This window comes from Astyanax mexicanus, chromosome 15 (genome assembly GCF_023375975.1).
Source record: "Astyanax mexicanus isolate ESR-SI-001 chromosome 15, AstMex3_surface, whole genome shotgun sequence".
In the NCBI taxonomy this organism is placed as follows: Eukaryota; Metazoa; Chordata; class Actinopteri; order Characiformes; family Acestrorhamphidae; genus Astyanax; species Astyanax mexicanus.
In genome coordinates, this window is record NC_064422.1 from 13,424,617 (window position 1) to 13,441,357 (window position 16,741).

Here is a 16,741-nt window from a genome sequence, read left to right on the forward strand (position 1 = left end):
CTATTTTATGGGGGGCTTTATCCTCTGTGATTTTATTCCCGTCCAGAACGATCATGTAGGTGTTTTTCTCAGACGTTCTCTAAGAAAATTACAGGTTGAATTATCTCTGAGTTTCGTCTCCTCACCTTTAATAAAATAGATATTTGTCCACTGCCGCGCACCGTAAATACACTTTGGTACACCACGGTTTCCATGGAGATCCACATTAAAAACACAACAGAGAGTGGAAATGGAGGAGCTACTGAACACTGTGATGATGTCATGTGACCGAGAAACTCACAACCTAAAAACTCACTAAAAACCTCCTGTTTTTACAATTACAGTCCAGATGCAGGAGTTTTATCACTAAAGATTTGAAGTGTGAAATATTTTATACAGACGTCCCCCTAAAAAAAAAAAATCCCCTCCAGATTTAGCTAAAGAAGTAGTTTGGTGTGTGTGTTTACTGTAGACTTATACTTCTACCACTCTTAGACAGACAGACCTATACGTGAATTTATCAGAGTTTCTGCAGTAAAGCTTAGCTTGAGTTCCCCCTATTATTACAGACCACCCTGTATATGTGTGCTAAGGTCACAAGCATAAAAGCATACCATGTTCTTATAGAAGGTGTCTGCTTTCACCACAGAGTTTATGTTCAGGTGGACCACGCTTTAAAAACAGAAATGGGCGTAATGTAGCGACAGATACGTGCTGTTTTCAGCTGTGAGGTTTGAGGTTTGTGTTTGTGGCTGGCACTTATTGTTGCTTTATGACTAGTAATACTTGTCAGCTTCCTGGCCATCACTACACCTACAGTATATGTCACTATACAGCTCTGTAAAATAAAAATAAAATGAGAGAGCACTTTTAAATAATAAAAAACCTCTGGAATATAATCAAGAGGAAGATAGATGATCACAAACCATCAAACCAAACTGAACTGCTTGATTTTTTGCACCAGGAGTAAAGCAGCATAAAGTTATCCAAAAGCAGTGTGTAAGACTGGTGGAGGAGAACATGATGCCAAGATGCGTGAAAAAAAAACTGTGATTAAAAACCAACCAGGGTTATTCCACCAAATATTGATTATTTCTGAACTCTTAAAACATTATGAATATGAACTTGTTTTCTTTGCATTATTTGAGGTCTGAAAGCTCTGCATCTTTTTTGTTATTTCAGCCATTTCTCTACTTGTCTGTAGTTTATAGATTAAAACAACAATGTTCATTTTACTCAAACAAATATTATAGAGATGTATACTCTTCCCAGATTAGCCACACTTCTTTTCCAATTAATAACTAGTAAATGAGATTTTCCATTGGAAAGTCTATTTTTTTAAGCAGAGATCAATCAACAGTGATATTTAATCCTACTAAAGAACTGCTGACATCATTTAAAACCAGTAAATTAATCAGAGCATCACACAGCATTGTTTATTTTATCCTGTGAAAAGTATCTTGTTAATGCAGTCTTAAGAACTCTGATGATTAGCGTCTGACGTCTGAGATGGTCTGAGATCTTTCAGATTAGTTATAGAAGTGTGATGCAGAGGCGGCCGGGTTAATGAAGGGGTTGCTGTGGTGGTTAAACATTAATGCGCTGGTTTGAGGAGGTTCAGAGCGGGGTTATTAATCAGAGGATGCTTGGGAAGAGTGGCAGCACTGAGGGAGAGGGAGCCGGGGATGAAGTGACAGCTTTTATTCAGATTAATGATGTTTACTGGGAGGCTAAAGCCCACCGGACGGATCCCCGAGCCCCGGCAGGAGAGCCGGAGAGGAGGGAAGGGGACCGGAGCCACTAATCAAAGTGCAGATGATCCATGAAGAGAGAATGAGGGGGATTCTGGGATGGAATGTGAGTTTTTCTTACTTATATGGAACTCGTATGGCGTCACATCGATGTCAAAAGTCAGGGGCACAAAAATACCAGGTGTTAAAAAATTAACCAGCGTGTTTTTTACATTTTATGTGTTGTGAATGTTGGAGGAGTGTAAGGACTGGAAGGCGGGCTCCACCAACAAGAGAGATGAACACATCCGAGGTAAGTGCAAAATCCCAAGTGATTTTATTTTAGTGCACAGCACGCAGAATTTTTTTTAAAGAAAAACTGTACAAAAAATGAAAAGAAAGGAGTTTTAAAAGTAAGGAGTGCTTCCTGACTTCCCATCAGCCAGTATAGGGTCACAGCTGGCCTGCTGCACAAAAACCCTACCTCCCTCTAACAACGGCATTTCCGAATACAAAGAGGAGCCCCAAGTTTAGTCACGCCTCCCCTTTTAAGGCTGTAGCCCCACCCACCAAACAATTGGCAGCTACCATTACTAGTGGTGACTAAAACATACATATAAACATACAGAAACAACACTAATTTATACACACTACTGATATCAGTTATTTACAGACATGTCTCATCCCCAAAATAGTATACTTTAACGGTAAGTATTTACACAACATATTATTAATAACATTTCCCTTTTCCCCCCCCCACAGGTTTTACGGAGCAGCAGTCTCACCCCCCTCCCCACTAGTAAATCGAGGGCCCTTCGATCACCCAGGAGAGAGCTGGCAGACCACGAGTCCCCTAAGGAAAGTTATCAGGTAAGTATTACAGGTTACAATCAAATATAAATACAGTGTTCACATTAAGGTTTAAGAAAGTGCTGGTGATGGGTCTACCCTATTGACATCATCACATGTGTGTAAATTAAAACAGTTTTCCTCACGCTCTATGAGAATTACCTGCAGCTGCTGTTTTTGCTCGAGTGATTTTGACAGTTTGGGGGCGGGGTCAGAGTCTCCTCCCACAGTGAATGCTATCGGCTGATATCTCCAGGGTTTGTGATGGACCGCCTACCTCCAAGAGCTGGAGGAGGGTGGGGAAAAAAGGACAGCAGGAGAGTTAGCTGAGTAGCTATTAGGGGTGTAATGGTACAGAAAATTATTGGTTCGGTACTATTTCATGGTTTGCTATGTTTTCGGTAAGTTTTCGGTACGTTTTCGGTATGTATTTAGTGCGTTTTTAGTATGTTTTCGGTACGGTTGGTGTAAAAAATAAAGAGGCTGTATATTCTGTATAGCCTCACCTTTATTAACTTCATAATATCAAAACATCTTCATTTTAATCATGTTTATTTGTTTGGGATGGAATGTTGTAATGGGGCTCGAGCTCTTTTATTAAACACTGAAACCATATTTAACTTAACTTCTTTGCTCGTGAGTTTCACATTTGTGCTTACAAGAAGTTTAAATTCACACATGCAAAATTTTAAAACACCCTGATTAAATGTTTTAACCTGGTATTTTTGCGACCCAAATTGTGACATAAACTCAAAGCTTCGGTTTAAAAGCTCTTTTCTCTTTCTTTTTCTGTTATTTCTCCGCTTTTGGAAACCTGACCGCGCTCCACTGCAGCCCAGCAGGAGCAGGAAGTGCTCTGATAACATCAGACTGTAGAGAAACTCTGGAATTCACCTCTGCTTACATTCACTCACACAGCAAATCAAATAGTCATGCTTCCTCTCAGCTACAGCTCTTTATGCTTTAAGTTCACCCAAGAATGGAAGAGCTTTCCAGATTTCACAAAGTATAGAGACTCTGAAGTCAGGACGAGTTCACATGAAGAGTTAGTAAAAAAGGGAATAGAGTGAGGGAATAGAAACTTGCATTTTAGGTATAGATACAGTAAACGTGTTATTAAAAAGAAATACCAATTCCCATGTAAAGCGTATTTGAATAAAATAGTTAATTACATGTAATTACATGTACAGTATATTCAGGTCTGTTTTGGTGTTAAACAATGTTGTATTACGACATGCAGAGATGACAGAAGGAGGTCAGAGGTCAGGACAGACGAGTTTCTCTCCCTGAGTTTTAGAAACTACTCCCTATTCATCAGCAGAAAGAGAAACACATGACATCACTTCCTGTGTGGAAGCATGAGTGTGTGGTCCAGGCGAGGAGGTTTTTAAAATTAGCCTGAGTCTGAGAAAATACTCACACTTAGGGTGGGGTAGGTTGTGGGTGAGAAATAGAGAGAAAAAAATATATATAATAATTAGATTTAAAAAAAATACAGTACATTTCACCTATACCCCACATTTTCTCTATAAAAGCTTTATAATAAATATTGTGTTTAGTTGGGGACGAGGTCGGGTGGTGATGCAACATCCGGATTTCAGTAAACAATTAGTTTCTGTTACTGAATACAATCAAATCCTCACAGCAATGATCTATAATCTATACTCTATTTAACCTGAAAAGGGGAATAAAAGAAAGAGCATAAGAGAGTGCACAAGAGAGAAAACGAAGAGGAAGCGATTGCATAAAATAGAGGAAATTAATAAAGCTTCAGTGAATTGAATTGAATTGTATAAGAGAAAAAAGAGAATAAAAGTGTGTGCATGAGGGAAAAAAGAAAGAGAGAAAAATAGAAAGCAAGAGTGAGAGAAAGAGAAACAATAGCACAAGAGAGAAAACTAGAGAGAGAGAAAAAGAAAGCGTGTAAAAAAGTAATAGGCAGATATAGAGGGTGTGCATGAGAAAGAGATTGAGAGTGAAAAATAGAGAGAAAACCAGAGAGAGAGAGAGAGAGAGAGAGAGAGACGGAGAAAACGAAAAAGCAAGAGAGAGGAAGAGAAAGAGATAGCACGAGAGAGAAGACTTGCAAATAGAAAACAGAGAGTGTGTGAGATAAAGAAGTAGACAGCAAGAGAAAGAAAGTGATTGTGAGAAAAAAACGTAAGAGTGAGTGAGAAGTAAAGAGAAAAAGAGAGAAATAGAGAAAGAGAGAGAGAAACAGAGAAGAAGAGAGGTAAAGAGAGAGGTAGAGAGAGAGAGAGAGAGAGAGAGAGAGAGAGAGTGATGTTTGTTCTGGATGACTGTGAGGCGTAACACCGGCTGTTCTTTAGACATAATGACACGTACCGCTGAAGATGAGCTCTGGAGGCAGCTGGGTTGCCGTGGCTACAGCAGGGCACGGAGATAGCGTTCAGGTGATTTACAGTGAGGCGTGACGTCCACCCACCACCTTCCCACCAGAGAGAGAGAGAGAGAGAGAGAGACAGAGAGAAGAATAGAGTAAGTTTACTTAAATCAGCCTTTACTTAAATTCTACTGCTGTGGGAAGCTCACTGATATACAGTCATGCCAAAACATTAGAACACCCCATTCATCCTGATCTTTCACCAACATTTCACTTCTAAATACTTTAGTGGACAGTGTGCAATGTCTGCATTATTAAAGATCTTTTTAAACTCCACTCTAAAATCTCCGTTCCTTTCTGAAGGTCTCAGAAGCTCTTGGATCTGCCCATGGTGATCCACTCACTCCTACAATCAAGATCAACCCAAACTAATGTCTAAACTACACCCACTTTCACTTTACCATAAATAAAGCACACCATCACTTGAAGCTAGATCAGAAGATACTGTAGTCTTCTCTGGAGTCCCAAATCACCTTTATTTCTTTGGCAATCAGATTAATGAGTCAGGATTGGGTGGTTATCAGGAGAATGGTAATTGTCTGACTGAAAGTGTGCCAAGTGTAAAGTTTGGTAGAGGGGGGATCATTATGATTACAGTGTGGGTTGTTTTTTAGGAGTTCCAGTATAAGGAACTCTTAATTCTTTAGCAGACCAAGAGATTTTGGACAATTTCATGCTGTCAACTTTGCAGGAACAGTTTGGAGACGACCACTTCCAGTTCCATCATGATTACTACACACCAGTGCACAAACAAAACAAACATAAATACAAGAATGTTTGAGTTTGGTATGGAAGAAGAACTTATGGCCTGCACAGAGTCCTTTAAGATTAATTAAAGTGTAGACTAAGAGCCAGAGCTTCTAATATTTGGTCTCAGATCAAATGCAGTATATTTATTATGTATTCCTTTAACAGCAGCAGCAGCAGCAGCCTCTACGCTAATGATAATGTTCACACACATGCAGCTTCCCTCAGGACTCAGAGCTCTGTTCACTCTAATGACTGATGCAGGTCATTTACAAGCACCAGTCGAGTCAACCATCAACTATCAACCATCAAGACCCAGCGATCGAATCTCAGCAGGAAATCTTTTTTTTTTTTTTTTTTTTTTTTTTTTTTCATCTAAAAAACATTGCACGCCTTCGTCCATCACTTTCCTTTTCCTCCGCTGAAACCCTGATCCACGCTTTCATTACATCTAAAATTGACTACTGCAACAGCATTCTTTATGGCACATCTAACAAAATCTTAAATAAACTTCAATATATTCAGAACTGCGCTGCACGTCTCCTCACTCGTTCTCCCTCCCGCGACCACATTACACCTGTCCTCCAACACCTTCACTGGCTCCCTGTCACTCATCGTATTCAATTCAAAATTCTTTTATTTACTCACAAAGCTCTCCATAATCAGGCCCCTCCCTACCTCACTGACCTGCTTCATTATCATACTCCTTCCCGTTCACTTCGATCATCTGACGCCAATCTACTCTCCATTGGTAGAACCAAGCACCGGACCTGGGGCGACAGAGCGTTTTCCATAGCTGCCCCCTCCCTGTGGAACTCTCTCCCAAAACACATCCGCGCCTGCTCTGATCTTCCCACTTTTAAATCTCTCCTCAAAACTCACCTTTTCAGATCTGCTTTCAACGCATGATGCAACATTTCTGTGTGCCTCTTCTTTTTTCATCTCCTCCCTTTTTCTTCATCTGTTTTTAACTCTTTAAATTACATTTTGAATTTTCTATCTTTTATGCATTGATTGTTTTGCTCTATTTGATTTCTATTGTATGGTATTGATGATGTTGATGATGATGATGATGATGTTGATTATTTCCTATGTATTTTCATATTGTGTTTTTTTATTTTTTTTATGCAATGTAAAGCGTCTTTGAGTATCCTGAAAAGCGCTATAAAAATAAAATGTATTATTATTATTATTATTATTATTACTGGCCTCAGGGCAGCTGTAGACTATAGAAAGCACTAATAAAAAAATGAAGTCAATTATTTATTATCTTGTGACATTATAATTTTGTGTAGATTTTTTTTGTGGATAAATCGCATACTTCAACAACAGAAACTAAGATTAGCTTCAAATGTATAAAAAAGACTTTTAATCAAGAAAAAAATATCAAGAAATCATCAATGTATCTTGTATCTTCAATGACAAGGTCAATATAAAAAAGGACCCTTTCCATTGGTCCATTTATCATGCAAACAGTTGATAAAACAGATTTCATTTTGGTCAAAAAGTGAAAAACAGTCAAAAAATGGAGGGACAAGTTATATTAGAAAATATTAGATTTAAAATGATTATTTATATTATTTTACTGATAAGTAAACCTAACCAAGGTACACAATAAATTACAATAGGGGTGGGAATCAATTATCAACTTTACTTGTTTTTACTTTACTTAGTTGAGTAGTTCTTAACTCCCATTTGTGTACATGCACCCACATAGAATCCTTTAATTCCTTCAATTTCTTTAGAGCGCTAGTTCTTGAAATGTTTTAAATGAGCTTAATTTCTTAAATTCATTGTTTTCTATTTTTTGTCATAATCTGGATTAGAACATTACTCAAATATTCACTATTCACTGTATACCTGTAACTCTACCTCTTCACTACTTTACTTTAACTGATGCTCTCAAACTTTACATTAAGAGACAAGAAATTCAATTAGCGTTAAATAACTCTTGATGAGTTCAGCACAGCTGTTAACTGAAAGCCTGAATTCCAGGAGACTCTACATCATAAAACTGACTGAGAAAATCCAGCAGAGATGTGCAAAACTGATCATCTAAACAAGAGGAGCCTAGTTTGAAGAATCTAAAATATAAAACATATTCCTATAATTTGGATGAGTTTAGTATTAATATATTTAAGGTGTTTCTAAACGTTTGACTGGTTCCGAACATCATTACTGCAGCAAGAAAAAAGTTTCTTTAACTCTTGTTTAAAGCTTGTTTTGAGCTCTGTTCTGAGCTGTTTTTGAGGATGATGTAATCACAGAATGATGTGAACACACAGGTGTCACTGCAGCCCAGCCGCCGCCGTCGTTAAATAAACGCTTGGCTTAAATCAAAACAACTGCAGATTTGTTCTTGTGGCCCTGACATAAAATCCCTCTCTTTAATTTTCCTGGAACTGTTCTATACCTGGTAGCACTGCCAGGAAAACTGGAGGAAAAGAAGAGAAGAGCTGAGAGCTGAGAGGAGGCAGGAGTGTGGCTCTGGTTCTGCAAAGATGAGAAAAATCACCGTACAGACCCGGGGATGGGTTCTGCTGGATCAGGGACGGTCGGGCAGGTCTCAGATCAGTTTTACAGGCTCTCAGTGAGACTACAGAGGCGTCTGACGGCTGGTTTGACGTGGTCCAACACCCAAAAACATCTAGACACAATCTGTGGTGAGAATCTTGACACTTGAAGCTTGATGAGAAGTGCAAAGCGTGAAGACACCTATACCACACTATATATTTATATTTATATACATGTAGCAACCATTTCCTGTCACATGTGACACTCTCATCATCATCTTCATCATCTTTACCACATGTAGCTTAGCAACCACACTGTCACAATTACACTGCCTAGTGTTGACACTGAACAACAGTGTATGTGTCCAAATGTTTTAATGAATAAACACTTTATGTAGTTAAGCTTTAATTTGTACATATTGTACATATATAAGACAAATAAGCAGCTTAGCAAGTACAATAGAACAAGACTCAATAGAGCAGATGAACATGAACCAATCAGAACAATGCCTAATGCAAGATATTTATTAAAAGGTCCTTCAGCTTTGGGCTCATGTAATAATAAGATCGTTTTTCTGTGATTAAAAGCATGATTTCTGCTGTAACTGGAAATATCTGCACAAAACTGTGCTAAACTCAGGTGCTCAGCTTTCCACAGGCTGTCTGCTGGTGCGTTTACAAGCACGTGCCCAGCCATGTGGAGCCCATGCGACTACCTTGTGAGATACTGTCCTTCCAAGGGGGTCCTAGAACATCACCTGTGTGTGTGTGATGTTCACCCAGTTGTTCATACCTGGTACACCTCCAACAGAAGGTGATTGAGGGGCATCCCTATCAAATCACAATAATGAACGCTGCATCTCTCAATACTTGATATGTACTTGACTGGCTTGTAGCATATGTAGCATATGCTGGATGCTGTTTTTTACAGGTGCTGTGCCAAGTTCTGCCTCCCTGCTAAAACCCAGATCCCTACCTGAGTGCTAGCTCCACAGATACCTTTTAATTCTGTTAAAATATATCATATTTTTATTTACTAGTTAAAGCTAATGAATCTACTGTTACAGGATATGCGAGAATCACTAGTGCAATCTGTTGCACTATATCTGTAACAGTACTGCAGCTTGATGTTTAATGCGTGATTATAGCCTGCCTTACCTTGCTGTAATTGGTTTTCACACTGCAAATAAACCGAATCATGATCCAGTTTGGAACCAGTTTGCTCAGACCAAAGTGCACAGCTCTTTTCACACCTGATATGTTAGTGTAAACCACACTGCATGGTCAGAAGGTCCAGACCAAATGAGATACTGTAGTGTTAAAGCACTTAGAGCTAAGGCAAGTGTCTGTTAGTTAGCTTTCATTAAAAAAAAACATTTTCATTAAAATCAGTGACCGTCTGAAACTGATAACATAAATTATGATATTGTAATATATAATATTTCCCCGATGGAGGCCCTCCTGTTTCTCATTAGTCTGTTCTGAAATTCAGAGCAGCTGCAGGAAGTGAAGGAGGTCTTTGTTTTGCTCTTAATTACCCAAATCTGGAAGAAGAACAGCTCCCACCTCCACATCCCACACACAACAAACCTTCATCTGATCCATAAACAAACACCATCCAGCAGATCTGCTCAGATTCATCTACAGCCATCTGCAGCACCGCCACGCCTGAGCATATGCAGAGAAACAGAGCGAGAGAGAGAGAGACAGAGAGAGAGAGAAAGACAGAGAGAGAGAGAGAGAGAGAGAGACAGAGAACGAGAGAGAGACAGAGAACGAGAGAGAGAGAGAAACAGAGCGAGAGAGGGAGAGAGAGAGCAAGAGAGAGAGACAGAGAGAGAGACAGACAGAGAGAGAAACAGAGCACGAGAGAAACAGAGCGAGAGAGAGAGAACAAGAGAGAGAGACAGAGAGAGAGAGAGAGAGAGAGAGAGACAGACAGAGAGAGAAACAGAGCACGAGAGAGAGAGAGAGAGAGAGAGACAGAGAGCGAGAGAGACAGAGAGCGAGAGAGAGAGAGAGGAGGAGAGAGAGAGAGAGAGAGAGAGAAGGAGAGAGAGAGAGAGAGAGAGAGAGACATGGTGATATGGCCATGCAAATGCAGGCAGTGAATCGAGACGTGCAGTAATTGCATTCTTCAGCAGTCTTGTTTATTATCTGCTTGGCTACGCTGCTTCACTTCAGTGCCTGTGCATTTCTCTGTACAGCTCTCTGTGCATTTCTCTGTGCATTTCTCTGTGCTATTCTCTGTGCAGTTCTCTGTACAGATCTCTGTGCATTTCTCTGTGCTGTTCTCTGTGCTGTTCTCTGTGCTGTTCTCTGTGCTGTTCTCTGTGCATTTCTCTGTGCTGTTCTCTGTGCATTTCTCTGTGCTGTTCTCTGTGCTGTTCTCTGTGCTGTTCACTGCTGGGGAAAATCAAGAGGTTCATATAAATTAGTGTCTTAAAGGTAGAGCTACTGCTGGGCGATATGGCATAAGAAAGCTATCTCTTTGTTGCTGCTGTTTGCCGTTGTTGAACCTTTTCTGTTTGACCGTCCCTTTTCTTTACATTTCTGTAAATAAAGTATATTTTTATCTGCGTGTATCTGAATTCTGCCTAGCCATGACAGACAGACAGACAGACACACACACACAAACACACACACACACACACTTCCTCTAACAAGAAAGAGCATGTATCTACTTTTCAGATCAAGCTGTGTAACGTTGAGTAACTGATTTCACTTGTACGATATAAGGTTGGGCAACAAACGTGTGGTTTTGGGCACAAACTCACACTCATACACACACACACACACAAACACACACACACACACACACTCACACACACACACACACACACACACACTCACACACACACACACACACACACACACACAAACACACACACTTATAGACAGCTCTCACACATCTTCTACATGTCTGTCACCTGGACAACAAGAGCACTATAGCTGAGAGTGTCTATCAGAGTGTGTATCAGTGGAGAAATCCAGCAGGATCATCCAGGATCTAAATTCTCCTGCAGCAGCTCTGAGTGAATGTGTTCAGCTCTCACTCCTCCACTTCCTGACTCTCAGACCCGCCACTGTCTTCAGACAGACCTCAGAACCCAGACGACGCTTTAAACAGCAGAATTACAGCCTCAGTTTAACAGCAGCTCTCCTGAAGCACAATGGAGCTCTAGCTTCAGTATCCTGGGTGTGGAGGACATACAGCAAGCAGACGTCTCAAGTCTCCCGGAAGCGGCGGGAATTTACTGCATATCAATAACACCTCCCTGATGAACGCAGTTTAGATAGAATCTCCCATAATCTAGAACGAAACAGACTTTATTACCCAATCGCGTAAAAGAAAGGCGCTCCCCTCCTGATGCGTTCAGGAGCATCATGGCTCCCAGTAAAACTCATTTCACTTCACACTACTCTAAAGTATATCCAAGTCTGGTAAAAGTAAAAAACAGTGAAAGTCTTTCCCGCTGTACAGTTAGTAATAGTGATTTTAGCATCACCCACAAGGGATTAATGATTGCAAAATGGCATGTTGAGGTGAGTTAATGTGATTAATGGTTAATGCAGAGAAAAGTGCAAAAACACTGTTATCAGAATCCCCCTCAAGTGGGCACTCTCACTAGCTACTGACAGTAGCGAGTCAGCCAAGTTCGTCATTCCTGCAGCCAGCAAAATATGAACTTCTAGCAATTATGAAGGCATGGAGAGAAAGTATCGTACACTATAATATCACCAACATTTTTGAATGTGTTAAACAATATTATACCATGAAATATGGTGCCATATCACCCACCCCTAATTATCACATCAGGGTTCTACTTTTATACTCACTGTTCTCATTTCCCACTATATATCTACTAGAGACAGATTATATCTGTCCAGTATCATTTATTTTACTTTAATCCTGGATATATGGAGATATTTGGAGTGCATTAGTATTAGTATCATGACTGATCATTCTGGATCATTAACTTTGACTGTTAGAAATCTAATAAAAAAGTGTAGTTTTTAATATCTCAGTAAGTTATATCTTTACTGGCCTCCATTAATACCTGTTTATATTGGTATTAACTACATAATGTAGACTCTACTCTCGTGATTTGTGATTAATTAATAGTGATAATTGTAATTGTAATCAGCTGGATTTTAAAAGTTTAAGTAGTTTTAAAGAGAAAAGACCAAAAAAAACAATCAGTGTGTATACACGTCCCTAAGTGAGGGTCAGAAACGGCCTCCTTTCTCAGATTAGGCTCTCATTAATTCGGAAGCAGGATTATGGAAATCCCGGTGCGGCTCGGCGGCCCGGATTACAGCAGAGGCTCCAACAGGAAAGAGCTGAAGACAATGAAGATTTCTGTAGCACTGTGCCGAGAGGACCAACCGCAAACAATACAGCTCTCACAGCAGATTACACTCATGACTAGCTAAAAACTGCCCACAAACACCGTCATCATCATAAACACCATCACCACACAACACCATCACCAACAACACCATCACCAACAACACCATCACCAACAACACCTTTGTGACGTTATGACACCTTGTAATGTTTAGCATGCGTACACCCCCACTTATTACACACACATGAACACACAGCAGCACAAACCCAACTTTTACATCAACAATAAACAGAATAGTAAATAAAATAACATTGCTGTTCCCATAAATGAGTTGCTGGAGCTCCTTCATAGCGTCAACCAGCAGCTCAGTTTCCTCTGCTGAGAAGAGTTTGTTGAACACGTTCAGGTAGCTGCACCGTTACAATAGCAATCCACCAAAGTCAGAGCTCACCTGATTCTACTCTTAAATAGAATGATGAACAAGAGACACGCTTATAATTTTATTAAGAGAATTAGTACATGCCTTTTGGGCATTTCGAGGTGCAAAAGGAGTACTTTTCCCGTCGTTATGATAGCAAAGACACTCACACAATTGACACTCCCCCTAAATCAAGCTGCAGGGTGTGCAGTTGATGGCTTATCTATGAATCACTAAAATAGGACCCAATGTTTTAATGTTCATTAATATAGTTTTACAATTAAAAGATACGTATTTAACTCCCTCCCCCCTCACATACACACACTGACACAATGCCATGTCCTTTTCTTTAACATAAAAAAAAATACTATCACCAAAGTGTTTTGCATGTTCTGTGGTTCTGTGGGACACATTAGCAGACTAAGCTACTAATCTGCACGTCCCCCTGAGCTCAGGGCTGCTGGAGCTGTAGTGTTTTCATGTTCTATCCTGCTGTAATTGGTGATTTATTGTGATTTATGGTGATAATCTCATGCACTGCCAGTTAGAATGTGCAGGGAAGGGACTGGTCAGCGAGTTTGCATTACATTACTGTCAGTAGGAGAGTCTGTTAAACAGTAACCCCACCCCCCATCACCCACCCCCATCCTATTCAGCCTCTAACCCCCAGGCTGAAACTGTGATTTCCCAATAAACAGCCCTAACGTTCTTCTCCCAGACTCGTGTTTATTTACCAAGAACATGGAAACACAACTGAGGATTATTCTTCTTTAATTAGGGGAACTTTGTTTGTCCTCAGGCTGTAAATTCATGTTAAAATATCATGTCTAAAATAATCATAAAAAATATATAACAGTAGTTAAGCTCAATCACATATATAAATAACTTAATTATGAATTAAAAATATAAATACACAACCAGCTCATGTGACTTGACCAACTCAGCTAAATGCAGTGCCTTGCAAAAGTATTCATAGACCCACAAACTACTAACCACCCACAACTTACTGTAAATGTATTTTATACTTTTAAAGAGACAGACAACAAAAAGTAGCACGTAGTCATGAAGTGGAATGAAAATAATACATGGTTTTCAAAACATTAATCAGATAAAAATCTGAAAAGTGTTGAACATTTTGTCCTAAATGCAAACCGCCATGTGTGGTGGAAAAGTAACACTCTGAACACACCATCCACTGTGAAACATGGTGGCGGCAGCATCATGCTGTGGGGAAGCTTTTCTTCAGCAGGGACAGATTTAGGAAGCTGGTCAGAGTTGATGGAGGGAAGATGGATGGAGATAAATAAATACAGAACAATCCTGGAAGAAGAAAAGCTGTTGGAGGCTGTAAAAGACTTGAGATCTTCCGGCAAGACGATGATCCTAAACATACAGCCAGAGCTACAGTGGAGCTACAATGATTTAGATCCTAAAAGACCTAAAGTCCTAAAGACCTAAATCCCATTGATCTTCTGTGCAGAGACATGAATACTGCTGTTCTATAGTCCAAATAAAGGAACGCACACACCTGTATACAGTTAATTGTAAGGATTATCACCCACAGTGGACAGAGCAGTGTTTGGTAATAATCGTGACCGGCGGTTTCTGGCTGGAATTGTCCGTACGAACACACTCTAAGAGAAATACACATTCAGTGCAGGACACCAAACACTCATATACTACAGTTCAGTGCAGCGTCCTTTAGCTTCTATAAAGCATGGCAAAAGTCATGGGACACAACACACACCTGAGTCAGCTCTCTGCCATCCTGCTCTACTGTACCTGACTCAGGTGTGTGAGACGCTCCAGCAGTGCCCACATGCAGCTTTATTAATCAATATACAATATTAAACTCAGACATCTAACAAATTTAGTAATTATCCAGCAGCACATCCCAGAAGTAAAGTCTGACACACACACACACACACACACACTTAAACAAACACACACACAGCGGTATCACCGTCTGTCTGAGCCCGAGGGCTTCAAGAGCCTCTTTCATCATCATCTTCCATCATTACAAACCACAGGATCTCCTCCCCCTTTATAGCAATTATAGCTTCAGCGAACAAGTGTGTGTGTGTGTGTGTGTGTGCGTGTGTGTGTGTGTGTGTGTGTGTGTGTGTGTGTGTGTGTGTGTGTGTGTGTGTGTGCCTGCAGGAAATACACAGCACTCTTCAGGAGTGATGTAACAGCACTGAAAGTCAAGTTCAAATCTTGAGTAAATAATTCACCTGAGAATATTCCATATTCCAGAGCCCCTGCAGCTCTTATATAAAATAATAACAATAATAATTAAGGGTTGAACAAATTCTGAAATAATACTTTTTATATCAAAAGTATAACAATTTAATAAGAAATTACTATTAAATACAGACCAATTCACTAAACTGAATTACTATGTATGATAAGACAATGTTATATTTCCTTTGCCTGATAACTGTTGCACTTCATATTGGTCTAATTGTTAATATATCACTGTATTACATATTTGTTTATATATACTGGGGTAAATATTTCAGGATGAATACAAATGCTCCAAAATGACCTTGAATATATATAAACATTAAGGATTGTTTTCCTTTTCCTGTAGCTGCTGACATAGTCGTTATTTATTTATTTATTTATTTACTTACTTACTTACTTAAATAGTAAATAATTTGTTTTGGTTTGTATAAACATTATATTGCATAATATTATAATAAACATTAATAAACATAACCACATCAGTCACTGTCTTGATTTGTTCAGTTCCACCAGCAGCTTATCTCATTTTCTTCACATTCATTTGAATTAATGGTTAATTTAAGTTAACTATTTCAACAAATTCAACAAATAATATACATTTTTCTTTCTCTGTGTAAATTAATTAAATGAAAACAATTAAAACAGTATAGAAATAAATAAAGGCACTAGAAAAACAGTACATCTGCAAATTTGCAGTTTCAATCAACCCACCTCTCTAACCTCTAGCAGCCAATGAGATTCCTCTGTGAGTAAACAGGTCATTACACTGGACAGGTCATTAGCGCTTATAGCTTTCTTATTTCTGAGCCCTAAAACCGAACATATATTCACTATAGACTCAGAATTAGACTGTGTGTTTGACTGACGAGGAGCATAAACAGCATTTTGACTGGTTTAAGTATTAAATTCTGTATTTTAGCAGATCCTACAGCTTCTAGAACATCACGTCTGCTGGAGTTTCACCCTTTTTGTCTGATTTATTTCTAAATGCCAGTGGTTAAAAAGACAGAAACAGATGAAGGGGAAAGACAGGAACAGCTTGGGTGACCTTATCCTCCCATGTAAACATCAAATATCACTGGACATGTGGAGTAACGTCAATGTTGTAAAGCTGCAGCTCCAGTGTCTTCAGGACACCGGGAAGGTCTTCAGGAGGACCGAACAGAACTCCTGACCCAGTTCACTCTGAGATTACAAAATCCACGTGCATGATCCACGTGATACAGGTAATAAAGGTGATACAGATAATATTTAATCAAAAAAATCACTTTGCAATTAAAAGTGGATTTAATTTCTGTACATGAGTGAATATGACCTGTTTCTGTGAGCTGGATTACTGACTGATAGTTGATGACAGAGTTGCATAAGGAAAGTCTTGCACGATATTTGATGTGTTCATTGTGCAACTGCCTAGAATAGTGGCGAAATCCTTTTCTATATAAACAAAAACAAAACAAATATAATGTGCAATATCTCACCCATCCTCCATAACTAACAAATAA

At 39.3% G+C, this 16,741-nt stretch overlaps 1 protein-coding gene across 3 annotated transcripts in view; it reads right to left on the reverse strand.

The window, feature by feature from the left end:
- Positions 1 to 16,741, reverse strand: part of ptprea (protein tyrosine phosphatase receptor type Ea) — a 121,399-nt gene that overhangs the window by 74,345 nt on the left and 30,313 nt on the right. For 2 of the 3 annotated variants that reach the window (XM_049464937.1, XM_049464939.1), the window contains exon 2: positions 4,905 to 5,007. The exons of the other annotated variant lie outside the window; for it this stretch is intronic. The gene's annotated coding sequence lies outside the window, so the exon portion shown is untranslated. The remainder of the gene's footprint in view (positions 1 to 4,904; positions 5,008 to 16,741) is intronic. 3 annotated transcript variants of the gene reach the window in all.